The sequence below is a fragment of the Canis lupus genome, chromosome 34 (assembly GCF_048164855.1).
Source record: "Canis lupus baileyi chromosome 34, mCanLup2.hap1, whole genome shotgun sequence".
NCBI classification, from domain to species: domain Eukaryota; kingdom Metazoa; phylum Chordata; class Mammalia; order Carnivora; family Canidae; genus Canis; species Canis lupus.
This window is the reverse complement of record NC_132871.1, coordinates 1275806-1290445: the sequence shown is the minus strand read 5'-3', so window position 1 is coordinate 1290445 and position 14640 is coordinate 1275806. Positions and strand designations below refer to the sequence as shown.

The 14640-nt window shown below is 37.2% G+C and overlaps 1 protein-coding gene across 4 annotated transcripts in view; it reads right to left on the bottom strand.

Annotated features, from left to right (window-relative positions):
- The window catches only part of TFPI (tissue factor pathway inhibitor), an 89145-nt gene extending 82100 nt beyond the window's left edge, over window positions 1-7045 (bottom strand). For 2 of the 4 annotated variants that reach the window (XM_072811522.1, XM_072811524.1), the window contains exon 1: window positions 4314-4469. The gene's annotated coding sequence lies outside the window, so the exon portion shown is untranslated. Of the gene's footprint in view, window positions 1-4313; window positions 4470-6709 lie in introns of those variants that run through there. The other 2 variants (XM_072811523.1, XM_072811526.1) reach the window with 2 other exon arrangements.
- Between the last annotated feature and the right edge of the window lie 7595 nt (window positions 7046-14640).

The window sequence follows — 14640 nt, the reverse complement described above, 5'->3', positions numbered from 1 at the left end:
CAAAATCGATCATCACACCTTATAGTTTATAGTATCTTATAATTTACAAAACGTTTTTGTACGCATACATGATCTTGGTAATTTCATTATAAGTAATATATATGAGTATTCATGGATGCAGTTTGAGTGAGAAGGAATAAAATTCCCTTCAGTGTACATTGATTTTCTTTCAAATTTAGTTCTACCAAAGAGTCACTTTGGTTCATTTGACAAGTAAGTTTCAAGCTTTGACATGGATTTTATACATTTCTGCATACAAACAACCTAGACATAGTGACTTAAAAAAGTGTAAAAGGCGAGATGGTAAATATTTTACACTATGTGGACCACACGCAGTTGCTTTTGCATGTTACTATTATTGTTGTCTCTTAAAAATATAACAATGATTCTTAGGTGGAATCCCATACCCAAATAACTTGAAAGCTGGATTTGGCCTGAGGGTTGTGGTTTTCTTTTCTTTTTTTTCTTTTCTTTTCTTTTTTCTTTTCTTTTCTTTTCTTTTCTTTTCTTTTCTTTTCTTTTCTTTTCTTTTCTTTTCTTTCTTTTCTTTTCTTTTCATACTTTTCTTTTCTTTCTTTTCTTTTTTTCTTTTCTTTTCTTTTCTCTTTTCTTTCTTTCTTTTTTTTTGGGGGGGGGGTTGTGGTTTTCCAAGCCTGGCCTAACACCAACCATTTTAGTTACTCTAATTCTGTGGATCAGAAATTTGGGTGTATTTTGGTAGGTGATCCTCTCTGGTCTCACCAGGATCATGGCTTTGGTCAACGGAGAGCTCACTGGAGCTGTATGGCCTACGACAGCCCAGCTCACAATTCTGAGGTTGGTGCTGATTGTAAGCTGTGTTGGCATCTCTCTCATCGTTCAGGAGGCTGGCCTCAGCCTCTTCAAATAACTATCTGAGGTTTCTAATATCATACTGGAAGCCACAAGTTAGAAGGCGAGCCCCGATTCAAAGGAATGGGAGATAACCCGGCAATGGAGAGTGTGATGCTGCCTTAAAGGAGTATGTTACATCGACGACAGTAATTAGGGCAGCTGTCCATACAAGCAATAGATCTCATTATTTTAAGATCTAGAAACTTAGTGTTTTTTATAATGTCTAATAATAAAAGTTTCTCTGGAAAGAAGTCATATGACAAACTAACATAGAATACTAATTAATTTGCAGTAGGCTTTGACTGCCAAGAAGTCCAGAATGCTTTGTGCCAGGCAAAAAATACATATATTTTTCTCTATAAGTAATCAACATGGAAGGCAAAATATTTTCCTAAAATTCGCTTCATAAGGAGGAAATTGGAGAGTGTTTAGGGTGGGAGCCATGAGATATGGATAGGAGCAGATTTTTTTAATGCTTGCTATTCTTGGGACGGATGCTCTGAACTGGGACTCTCTACATAAATACCAGCTTTTCTAGCCCATCTTCTATAAAACATAGAATTTCTTGGACTCTCCTAAGCTAGATACGACCTATGTTCTACCTTGCAGTTGTTCTATCATCAAATTTAGAAGGAAAAAAAATAAGCATGAGTCACGTGTGAAGATATTAGCTTATCTTCTGAACATCATGGTGATGGTGTTTGTATATAAACCCCGGAAAGCTTCTAGCATTCAAGCTCATGTATAAATTCAATATAATTTAAATGAACATTCCAAAAAAAATTTTGTAGAATCTTATTGCTTGATTTAAATTTTTTCATGTAGGAGTTATTGCCCGCAGATAGCGAAGAGGGTTCTAAACACAAAGGTTATCTCTTTTATCAGATATTAAGACAGAATGTAAAAATATACAATCAAAACCTCATATATGTACATGTAACAAGAACCAAAACACTAGGACCATGTAACAGATAGTCGAGAAACCAATGTTCCATGAATATGAGGGAACTTGGAGTATGGTTGCTGTGGTTGAACAAATTTGTGGGACAAGGACAGATTGTATAGGGAGTAGAACTGTGAAAGTGGCTTATATCTGTAGGAAAATAAGGCTTACCGGGAAATCAACCTAACACAGAAGTGTGTATTAGGTGGATCAAAGACCTCAATGGGAAAGGTAAGATATAGAGTTCACACTAAAAATAACAGAGACTTTTTGTTACTTTGATGTGAAATCTTATTAAAATCTCCAAAGGATAGAAATATGTTTACTTCCATTTCCCTTCAGTGAAGGAAACAATAGAGAGTGCAAGACGGAAAAAAAAAAAAAAAAAGGAAAGTGCAAGACGGTGAATTACAGCCTGGAAGAAGATAGCAGGGATTAGGACTATGGAGGAAACTCTGCCCACTAGTAAGAAAAAGACAGGAAACTAGGAGAAAAACATTCAGAGGAGACAAGTATTTGTTAGAAGAATTATCTGCCGGCTAAGGTGTTTGTGAGAAGATGTACAACTTTACAAATAATCAAATAATCCAAATATTTAAAACATCCGTGTTACAGATTGAGCCCTGGCCTGCCTAGCATGGCCTGCTTATGATTTATATCTTTGCATTATCATTATGTCCTCTTAACTATTAACAATGCTCTGGTTTGGAAAGACGGGATTATATATTTTCTTCCTAGCTATCATGTTATATGCATCAGGAATGAAATAAATAACAAGTCAGATAATACCAAGTGTTGGAAAGAATATAGACAATTAAGAGCGGGTTTATCTTGCTGATGAGAGTCAGCTGGAAGGGCTGCTATGGAAGGCTAACTACCAATCTTACTGGAACTGTAGCTGTGTGTTTCCTCTGACGCTGCAATCCCACTACTGAGGGTTCCCTCGAATCACACTGTCATTATCCATTATTGCGTGACTGTGGTAGCAGGAAACTGGGGACGCTTACACGTCCATGAACAGAAAAATTAAAAGTGATTTGAAATGGAATACTGTGTGGAATTTAGGATTTACAACTAGATGAACATAAAGCAAAGGTCTTCTTTGTTTTGTTTTTTATTTTTTTTTAAAGCAAAAATAACTTCAACGATGTTGAATGACAAAAAATTGGAGAAATTACATTGTAGGGAAGTATCATTAGTCCAAGCTAAAAACACATACATCAAATAACATCATTAAAAAAAAATAAGGGTACAGACATATTAAAGACCAAGGGCAAGTACACTAGAGTGGACAGCAATGGGCAGAGGCAATGGGGGCAATAACCAACGGTGAAGGAAAAATCAAGAAATGTAAATTGAGGAAGAGGGGTTCCTGGGTGGCTCAGTCCGACTCTTGATTTCAGCTCAGGTCATGGTCTCAGTGTCATGAGATCGAGCCTCACATTGCGCAGAGTCTGCTTGGGATCCTCTCGCTCTCTCTTCCTCTGCCTCTCTCCCTGCCCACTCTAATAAATACAATCTTTTAAAAAAATGGAGGAAGAGTCCATGTGTAGCTGATAATATTGTCGGTTTGGAGGAGGATTCAATGAACTCAGTTCTGTCCCTTACGTGATCATAGCTCATGTACACATAGTGCACATATGTATATGCAGGTGGCATTCAGCTATGAGTGTGTGCATGTTTACACTATTCAATATTACGCTGTATACAATGATCTCCTATGCATTTATTTACTTCCTGCATAGCTTAGCAAGTGGCTTTTATTTTTCATTTCCGTGACCCTTTATCTCTGGAAAATAAGACTACATAAACAGCCATCTATTTATTTTCCTTCAACTATCGGAAGTATTTCCATAGTCTATAATTCTTATTGGATGCAAGGAAGAGCCAAACAAAGCTACTTTAAATATGCGTTTGAAACAATTCCAGGTTTTAAAGAAAAATATTAGTACCTTTATACACAGTAAAATCAATGAATTACAGTGAAGCAACATTGATCAATTACAAGAATAAACCACTTTTCAATTTATCTTTTGACAACCTAAATCAATTACGGACACAACCAGCAACGACCTATCCAGCCTGATTCTTCGGACTTCAATTGGCTTGGCTGTATGTTTGCATTAGGCTTTTGTGGAAACAAAGAACATAATAAAGAGAAGCAAAGTCACACAAGTCAAAAGTAAAAATAACTTATTGACGCTGGGACATAAACTCAAAGTTCTGGCAAAACATACAGGGAATCTTAGATCTTGCTTCCGTGATAAAAGAGATACGGTCATACAAATAAAATATATTCACCAGGAGATGTCTCTACTAACGTTTCGAACATTTACTGATGGCCAAGCCCTGAACTCTGAACTGCTTTATATTCATCACCCACATCTTAACCCGCGTAATAGTTCCATGCATTCATGTTGAGTATGGGTTCAGGTGGGGTTAAGGGTGATCTTCCTATCCAAGCAAGGAGAGATGCACTACGGGGAACGGTACTCACACAGTCAGGGGAAGGCTGGAGCATCAGCCAATACACTGGACTCCTAAGAATCACTTCCAACAGAACGCTACAGAACCAGCGCCCTGAAGGTTCCGTCTGTGACAAACACAATCTGAGGAACTTGGTCACTGATTCTAGAACCCGCAGCTTTGTCAGCCTTGGAGCAGAATTGATGACAATTGAATCGATGACTCTCGGAACCCACTGCCTTGGCTGGAGGGAGGAGTCAGAAAAGGGCTGTCACTGGTTGGCTTCAACTTGATCTACTTAAACCTTAGCCGTGTTGCTCTTTTCTAGTGATTTTCTTCTTGAGACTAAGTCTCCAACAAATGCACCTCTTTAGAAGGATCTAAATCGTGATCGGAGCCAGAGTTGCGAGGAATCTGGGAAATGTGACTTTTTAAGTTTCCTGCCTAGAAAGACAGGACATTAGACATGTCGAGTAAGCCGAAGCAGAGGTCACATACAGAGGGGTTAAGCCAGTTGTCAAGGCCACGTATTCAATTAATCCTTTGCAGTTTAAACATAGGTTCTAATTATAGTAATTTTCACAAAGGATTCTTTTCAATGGGAGAAAACTTCAATGCAAACCATCAGTTTTCTGAGAGAAGGGAGAAGTTCTAAGACAAAAATAATTACAAACAACTCAGTTCTTCATATGTACAGGATTAATCTATATGAAGCTGATAATATAGCTTCTTACTGTCTACACTAGACAACATCTGCAAATCCCATGTTCTCAAAATGCTGCAATGTCACAGCAGTTATGTATAAATTACTTAGATTTAAAAATACTGATAAAATGAGATTTTAGAAACTAATTTTAGGCATGGGCTACCTCACTGTTTCCTAGTAGTCAAACCCCTCAGGATAAATGCCTTACCTCGCTCTCAGACTCCTCCTGAGAAAGCCCTCTGAAGTCTGGTGCCCCTAACTCGGTTGTTTGCTCCCTCTAGTATGCTCTTGAAATATTTTCAATTTAAATATCAAACTATAATATGATTTTGATTTGGAAACTTGAATTGTGCATTTTACTTAATAACTAATTTATCAATGCATCTGTAAAACTCACTGACTAAAGAGCATCTGGATGGCACAGCTGGTTAAGCGTCCGACTCTTAGTTTTTGCTCAGGTCATGATCTCAGGGTGGTGGGATCAAGCCCTAGGTTGGGCTCTGCGCTGGGTGTGGAATATGACTGGGGTTTCTCTCCCTTTCCCTGTGCCCTTCCACACCCTCTCCCTCTGCTCTCTCTCTAAAATAAATAAATAAATCTTTAAAAAAACCTGATTGACTAAAAAATGAGGTATTTCTTTTATGAACTTGTTGATAAAATTGATATTGTCTATTTTAGTTCGACTTTTCAAGTCAATATTATTCAGTTTTAGAAGTTTATCCTATAGCAGTACAGTTTTACTTTTATTTTAAATTAAAAAATTAAAATTTTCTTTCTCCTCTATCTCTGTCATATCCATATTTATGTCCATATTTTATATATATTTTTTCTATCATCAGTTTCACTAATATTCAGTTCACCCCACACTTTGCATTTTTAATGCCAAAATTTGTATTTTCCTCTCTTAGACGTTATGAGGTTTGCCGAGAACATAACATAATAGATGGAGCTATTGTACGGCTTAATCATTTTTTAGAGAGTTTGCTCAATTTTTAAAAAATAAACCTATCACATAATATAGCTGACTTCAAAACTTCTTGCTTTAAGAGAAGAAAGTCTGTATTTCAGAGACATGATAGAAAACATTTGGTTCAAGATAAAAAATTCACAAAGCACTAGTTTCAAGGGGATAAATGAAAGGGAAAGTAAATATGCTTTGTCTAAAAACTACAAGACATCACACTAATAAGTAAAATTATATAACTTGTTTAATTTTGTTTCATATATACAGGAAGGTAAAAAATGAAGTGCCATAGGAAATGATCAGAAACTCTTGGAGAAATGTGAGTTTTCAATATTACATTATCATTCAATGAAGGTAGCTTGTTTTTCCCATAAATAATATTTTTCATTTATGAAATACTCGCAGCATACCTAGAGAGCTGTAAAAACTCTTAAGAAAATATATTCTTCATACTGGTGCAATCATTTCACTCTACAACTTAATTCTAGAACAGTGTCTTAAGATAAAACACAATATGGCCAGGAACACCCAGTTCAGGTGATGACCCTGTTAACCTATACACTATTTACATTATTTGCATCTACTTACTCTGCCTGTCACAATATCTGCTTGCTCCTAAAGTTGTTTTTTTTTTTTTAATTTAGAAACTTATGAACACAAACTTAAAAACAAAAAAAAAAGTGTAAATCACAGAACAGTCAATAATGTTTAATTGAGAATCCATGTTATACAAAAGAACACAAAACTATTCACTTACAGTTTTGTCCACATTACGAGACGGAAATCCCCCTGGACGGGTATAAACGTGAGTGGTCTCGTACCGTCCTCATGGGCTGTCCTTTGCTGATGGTGGTAATCAAGTGTTGCTGATTCCTCTTTGTCATGTGTTGCTCCTTATACGTGCTGATTTGAGTTGCAACGTCTCTTTTACACGAATCATTATTTTCAGCAGAAAGTTCCTACCATAGATTTATGTGATATCTATTTATTTTTAAAAGAATGTTAATCTATTGTTCCAATATATTATATAGAGTGTCTGCTACAACTTGTACAACACACACACACACACACACACACACACACAAGTTGCTTTCTACTGGTGAAGTACTGCACGTTGTGGATTTGTCTCTCTGCCCTCATTTCCCCGTTCCTTCCTGTACATTCTGCTTGCTGATTTTTCTGTGACCCGAATCTCCTCTATCTTCAGTGTGTTCTACTCTTAGGGTGAAATGAAAATAGACGGTCAGAGTTCCTACAGGAAACAGATGGCTCACATACATTTAGATAATTCAAAAAGAGTTTATTCCCAAAAGCACTAATTACAAACTTTGGAGGGAAACAAGAATACTGTGGGATCAAGGCCTACTAGCAGCTTGCTGTCACTTCCCTTATGCCTCAAGTGTCCAATGGAGGGAGGAAACTAGAATTCAGGAGAAAAAATAAGTCATGCTAGAACAGACCACCTGGAGAGGAGCCACCTTGATGATGTGACCTTTATGTGACCCCTTTACGTGTTCAAGGGAATTTCACAAAGAGAGAGCCATGGAGATGCATATCTTGCGATTTCTCTCCTCTTTCTCCCTGTCTCTCTCTTAATCTCTCTCTGTATTTCTGTCTCTTTCTTACTTCCTGCCAGGACTCCCCAAAGACTGAATTTAACCCCAAGCCAGTGTGAATGGTGTAGTATTGACTACATCAATACTACAGACTATTGATGTAGTCCACGAGGATCAGCCTTCTGAAGAAATTAGGGCAGAATGGAGAAAGGAGGTGAATCTTGGATATCTCAAAGATATCTCGGACAGTCTACTCTTGGCTTCTCAGTGCCCACTCCAATTTTCTTTCTAAAGTTTGCCTCTGCATTAGAAAGCATGAAGTCTGATCAGCTATCCTAGCATAAAAAGGTTCCATTAATTTGTTCTTATTCCTACCTAAAATCGAAAACTTTAAATACTCGTCTGTCCTCCATATAGAGTGCTAGAGGGGAAAAAAAGGGATGTTGTAGAAAATAACTTACTTATTTTTATATTACTAAAAATATAGCTACCATAGTCCCTTTCTCTCAACATCAGTGAGGCCAAAGTTGACCAAAATAGGTGCTTTCTGCCATCGTTCAATGTTTCTCTTACCCTCTGCCTCAATCAAAAGAGACTCTTTACTGGTGGATAAGCCAAGCCTTCATTTCTGCCGAAACTTAGTCCTAACTGGTCTTCTATCTACCATGTTCTTAGAATTTTCTGAGAAGGAACACTACTGGGCAGGAGAAAACCCAAGCCAAAGCATCTTATAAACATGTTCTCACTGGCCCCATTGAGTAGGAGTAACCCAGTTTTCCCCTAGTCATGGGCGTCAAGCACTCCACACAGTATAGTGGCCTTTTCTCTTCTTGTTGGTTCAGCCGCATAGAAGATCAAAATAGCCAGGGAGAGTCTCAATTTCTCGTTCTTCAGAACCACGACCAAATCCAGGGAAACATCCTTTCATTGGGAAATGGCACCTCTAAATCTATGGAACCAAAGGTCCTGTTGATGGAAGATAAATACATTTAGTAGCGTATCAAAGAGAAGGTCATTGCCTTGGAATCACAGATCTGTGCATACTGCCAGCGCTGAATTTGGCACAATATGTTGGCCACTTGTTTAGGGCATATTTAGCAATCTGTAGGACAGATGCTGGCAGGGTTTAATCACTCAGGAATCATTTTAATTGAATCTTCAGCTTACCATTCCCTATCAAGCATGTTGTTCTAGGATATGCGACATATGGCAAGCCCAGGACACTTGATGGGCACGAGCTCGTTGCTACACCCCCTTTGTCCAGAAATATGTCCTTGGGCTGTGAGGATTTTGTGTAGCAGGACATAACCATAAACAAAGAATTCTATAAATCTACCAATGGGTGGTACTTGCAGAAGTGCTACAGTTCAAGAAGCCAAATCCATATCCACGTAGGTGTCAATCCATAGGAAATACACAAAAGAGAAAACAGAGGATATCTGGCACTGGTTATTTTAGTTGAGGAGGATTTTAAGATGCATATATATTCCTTTAACTAAAAATATATGTCATAAAATTTCTAGGTAATACTGATTCTTGTATTTTTAGATTTGTATAGTCAAATAACATTTTATTTAAATGGGTGCTTTGCAGAAAATACTGATTTTTAATTTTTCCAAGGCAAATGAAAAATAACCCTTCCATTTACTTTCTGAAAGAAAGACTATTTTAACATCTCAAAAGAAGGAAAAATACAATATCAGAGTTAAAGGTGATTATTTGAAAAATATAATGGAAAACTTTCAATAGTGTCATTATTTTTCTGTGAATATTTTAAAAAATCACAGACCGATACCTGACTGAAATATTAGAACCACTGATCTGTAACATTACTTAAGATCATTATGTTGTCCTAGCATCCCATCCCGGCTCCTGCTTGGCCCAAGGTAAAAATCAGTGAATTCCATAGGCGTGAGCTCATCGCTGTACTTCCTTTATTATAAAAGTGACTTCTTGGGAACTAACAGTTCAAGGATGTCACTGATTAACATTATACCTTAAATATAGTGTGTATTTGTATTGAATGACATGAGAGAAAACGAGAATTATTGAAAGGATTACTAAGACCTGTTGAAGAACCCCAAGTGGTAAGGCTACTGTTTCGCATCAATAGAATTGATGGGTAACTGATGATTCTAAAGTCCCCTATTTGCCCGATGCCCACCCTGATGATACAAGAACATAAAGGAACACCGGACTACTATCATGTCTTCCTCTAGTCTGTCAAGTCACATAAAATTTTAAATGCCTGTACGCACTATGAGAAATAAGTTTAGTGGAACTCTTCAGATTTCCCACCAACTTTATTCTGGTCTCTTATTATATCAAGATACATCAGACATGAATTCACTTTTTCATTTACGTTCTTAAGGGGAGAACCATCAATTTACCTAATTTACTTTTGCAATACGATGCACGGGGAAAGGTGGTTCTATGGAGACTTAGAGTAATGAAACAATTTCTTGAATTCTCAAGTTAGAACAAAGCTTGTCTATATCTCCAAAGAATATAATATTTATTTAATGGTGGATTTTTTTTTTAATTTAAAACTTGGAAAGCCTTAGGATGAAAATATGGAATTTTTTTTTTGTTTAGGAATCTCAAATATTCTATGACATAATAGATGACTGGTATATGTGAAACTGTGTTGCAAATAAGAAATATAGTGATACCTAATAGAAAAACATATCAAAATAACTTCTGCTATGTGCCCGCAGAAGGTAGCCATTCATCTTTGAAATTAGCCTTATTTCCTTCAGGGTAAGGAAGTAAGGCTTATTCTTTTGGTTCTTTGATCGAAAGCATGAAAAGCTGAAAAAAATATTCAATATCCTGTGCTAGAATTCTTCATGAGTTGGCATCAAAAGCTTAGTGTAGAGAGTATGAACTTTAGAATTCCGGGTTTCAATCTTGCCTCTGTCGCCCAGTAAATCTGGAATCTCTGACAAGCTATAGAAACTCATGGGGATTGGGATTTCTCATCTGTAAAATGAAAGCACAATATCAGCTTCGATGCCCATCTCTAACATTCACCAGCTGGGTGACTTTCCGTCATCTATCTCAGCGCTCGGTGGCTCACGTTTCTTATCATGAAATTATGATAAATAGTATCTCCTTCTAAAGGCAGACTAGTCAAATGGCTGATAAAGAATCCTTCCAAGATCCTGCAACTAATTATATATTCATAATTTTATATTAGCTTTTAACTTCTCTATATTAAAATCTTCAGGCCCTAGAAGATCTGGATCTCCTTCTGCCCACTTCTTTGGGAAGTGTTATTTTTCCTAATTACCATTATCTTTCAGGATTAGAAGGCATTATGGATTGTGTCTGGATCAAATTAGGTGCTCGTGTAAACATAGTTTTAATAATAATATTAGCAGTATTATTATTGTTAATTCTAAAAAAGCAAAGTGACCCCATTCACCCTAATTGTACAATTTTTGTGTACACATTGCATGTGTAATTTATAATACTTAAATTTTTTCTTTAACTCAAGGAAGTTCCTAGTCCAATTCATTCTCATTTACAAAAAACACCCATTTGTACATATTTTGTTGGTTAATTAAATAATAGTGGTTATTTTTACTGTTGTTAAAGTTGGTGCTTCTTGAGTGCTTGCTTGGCCAAGTAAGTGCAACCTATAACAATGGTAGATAATACTAGTAAGTATTTAGTCCTGACTAATTAGCTGACTACACTTGGAATTATATAGCTTTTTAATCTTCATGATGACTTCTATGAAATTAGTGACAGGGACACCTGGGTGGCTCAGTGGTTGAGCATCTGCCTTCAGCCCAGGGCATGACCCTGGGGCCCTGGGATCGAGTCCGGCATCGGGCTCCCTGCATGGAGCCTGCTTCTCCCTCTGCCTGTGTCTCTGCTTCTCTCCGTGTCTCTCATGAATAAATAAATTAAATATGTTTTAAAAGTTAGTGACAGAGCACAATAAGACTCAGGTAAATTATGAAATGTGCCAAAGTTTTACAACTTGAAATGGTAGAACTAGGAAGTGAGGCACATCTGTCTGACTCTAGGGTCTCTATTATTAAAATACTACTGTGTAATGGCCCTTAGTATTTATGAAGAACCTAAAAGTGTAACCATGTCGGACAGAAGCATTGATTTACTATAATTAGGAAATCCATTTTTTTGCGAATTTGGCCGTTCGGCAGTCATTTCCCCCTTCCTTGGCAGCCCTAATTTCCTGTTCGGGTGTGACTTCATCAGCATTTTGGATGGTCTTAGTAGAATGTCCATCGATGTGTTTTGTCCTCCTCTAGGGTCCATGTGAGAACTTAGTAAGGCTGAAGGAACTTTCTCATGGGAAGGAATTTCTAGCTGGTTGAGTCTAAACCTTGGCCTTTAGCTTCTAGTGAGCAGCTTTGCCCTGCTTTCAAAACTCAGGACTGATTGGATATTTGACAATCATAAAGCAATTCTGTATAACAGCTTTCAATATGGGTGAATAATAATAATAATAACTATAAAAGACACTCTGTAGAGATAAATTATGCATGGTAGTAAAGGCAGTGCAAAATGAGACTCTTACGACAACTATTTCTGTTAAAATATTATTGCTTAAAAATGTTAATAATCAAAAAAAGTAAATAATCCATCTTGGTTGAATGAAAAATATCATGGCTTTCCCTTATGGTAAAAAAAAATCATAAAACTAAGACTCCAGAATGATTTCCAACCAGAAAGGGAAAAGCCGCATCACACTGAAGTGAGGGTTGTCTTCTCTGAGGCCACGTAGCTCATGACCTCATTCCTGAACGTCGCCGTGTTTGGTGTTTAGAACACCCAAGTTCCTTTAAGTCCCCACTTAATATAGGATCCAGTCCCCAAACCATAAAATACGCTGACAAGTTGCATAATCCACTGGAAACATTTAGAATAAAAATTAAGATTCCTCTGAGCAATCCTAGAGAATTCCTGTGTCATGTCTGGCTGATGTTAATGAGCAGTGAAAGGATCTTTAATGAAACTGTGTGATGTGGGAGCTTGGTAATTGCTGTGGCCAAGTGCTTTAAATCCCAGCAAGGCCTCTAAAGGGAGATCCAAATATTCTTGATCGAAGGAGGCATCCTTCAGCAGGGCTGCGAGGGGCATTCAGCTGTGTGGCATTCGAGAGCCACTCATGAGTTGGCTTGCAGCACGTTGTGTAAAGAATGTATTATGAAGGTTTTATTTTAAAATTTGTCTAAAATAAGTCCTACCATATATCTGTTCACCTTATTTGTGCCTTTTCTCTATGATATATGAGTAGATAAGTCATATGCCTACTGGGCACGTAATTAATTTTGATTTGTATGATGAATTAATGGGTCAGATTTGCAGGCTATCCATGTTAGTATATTTTTGAACATGATATGATAATAACTGATAGGAAAACATGAATTCCCCAAAGAAACACTATGTGTTTCTCTATCAATAGGTATATTCAAATCAAGATCTATATTATTATCAACACTGTACTAATATTTCTCTAAAAATATTGCAACAAAAAAGAATCCATGTTTGCAATTTGAAAATGATAGTTTTGTTTTTAATAATCCCTTAGCTAAGGATGTGTGAGCCGAAATAAGTACACGGAGACACATCTTTTTGTATGTATCATGTTCCTGATATGTCCAGTTGCTCTGGTGTCCTACGTGTAAGACGGTGCTAGGACTGGTGGATGAACCCTACACCTCTGTCACAGATCCTTGAAGACTCTTCCTTCTATGCATATCATCTCAGAGTTAAGCATTCTCCGTATATAAATGGCCTAAAAAGAAAAATAAAGAAAATCTTGTAACTCCTCTGAGGATAAATACAGTCTGAATGGAACATTATAAAAGAAAAGATTAAGTTGTTTTCTGAAAAATCACAGGTATGAGCTGAGAGGACGAAGTTATAAAATTGTGTTAGAGATTTATTTTTTATCTAGTCAGTAAATTCTAGCCAAGTTCTGGTGTCCGCAACTTACGTGATTCAGGGTTTAATTCTTTAATACTATAGACAATTCCAGGGTTACAAAAGAGGTTAAATAAAGCAAAGCCTGTTTCCACAGACAGACAACCAATTTAATTCTTTAATGCTTAATTGTCTGCAAGAAACCTGGTTTATTTATATCTCACTAGCCAGGAAGCCATCGATTTCTCAAAAAAATAAGATAAAAAAAAAAAAAAAGGCTAGGAGCATTTTATGAGTGATTGTTATACCCAAGTGAGAGCTGACATTTCTGAATATTATTAGGGACAGCAGCCGGGGCTGAAAGGGTTCAGCCGTCTTCACACACAATATCACAGAACTTATTTACATGCAATATGTGCAATACTTAATTGGAGAGTAAGAACTCTTTTATGGGTGAGAACCCTCTAGCTTCTTGATGCAAATTACCAGATTAGGTGAATTATCTCCCGGTTTTGAATCGCGGCAAACACGAATGGTATCAGTAAGAATAATGACTGTTGGGAGACTAATAACACCAGCCCAGGAAGTACCTGTAGGAGCGAGAGAGTCAACAGTAGCTCTTGTGCTAATATCGAATGATTATTACTTCCATTTTTCTTCTCCGTTGTCAGGTATTCCCAACTTAGCACATTGTTTTCATTCCTTTCCAAACACATAAACGTGTAATTTAGAAAAGTACCTCTATGCCTATTTGGGAATTATCCTTAAGTTAAAATGGCAACACTTGATCTTCAAAGCTTTAGCGGGTATTTTGGGAAAAGCCAACAACACATTTTACTTTGGGAAACGGTGAGCTTGGAAACTGAGCGGGTGAGGCCGACAACCTGTTGTTGCCCTGTGTATCCCGATCCGAGGTCATCCGCTAGGACCACTCGAGGGATTTGTAAGGACGTGAGGTCCTTGAGTCTAGAGACTGTCTCTCTCTCTCCTACTCGGTAACTCAGCATTTTGCAGAGTCACCCAGAGTCACCCAGTGTCACCCACCCAGCACCGACCGTAGCACAGAATGAGCTTTAGCGTGTCGTTTTGTCGTTACTCTCCACTAGTATAAACAACATAAACAATTTCCATGGCTTCCAGGTTACTTTTATGCAGCGAGAGCGTGTCCCTCTTCAACCTCTGCAACTACTTTTCTTTTTTTTTTTTTTTTTTTGCAACTACTTTTCAATGC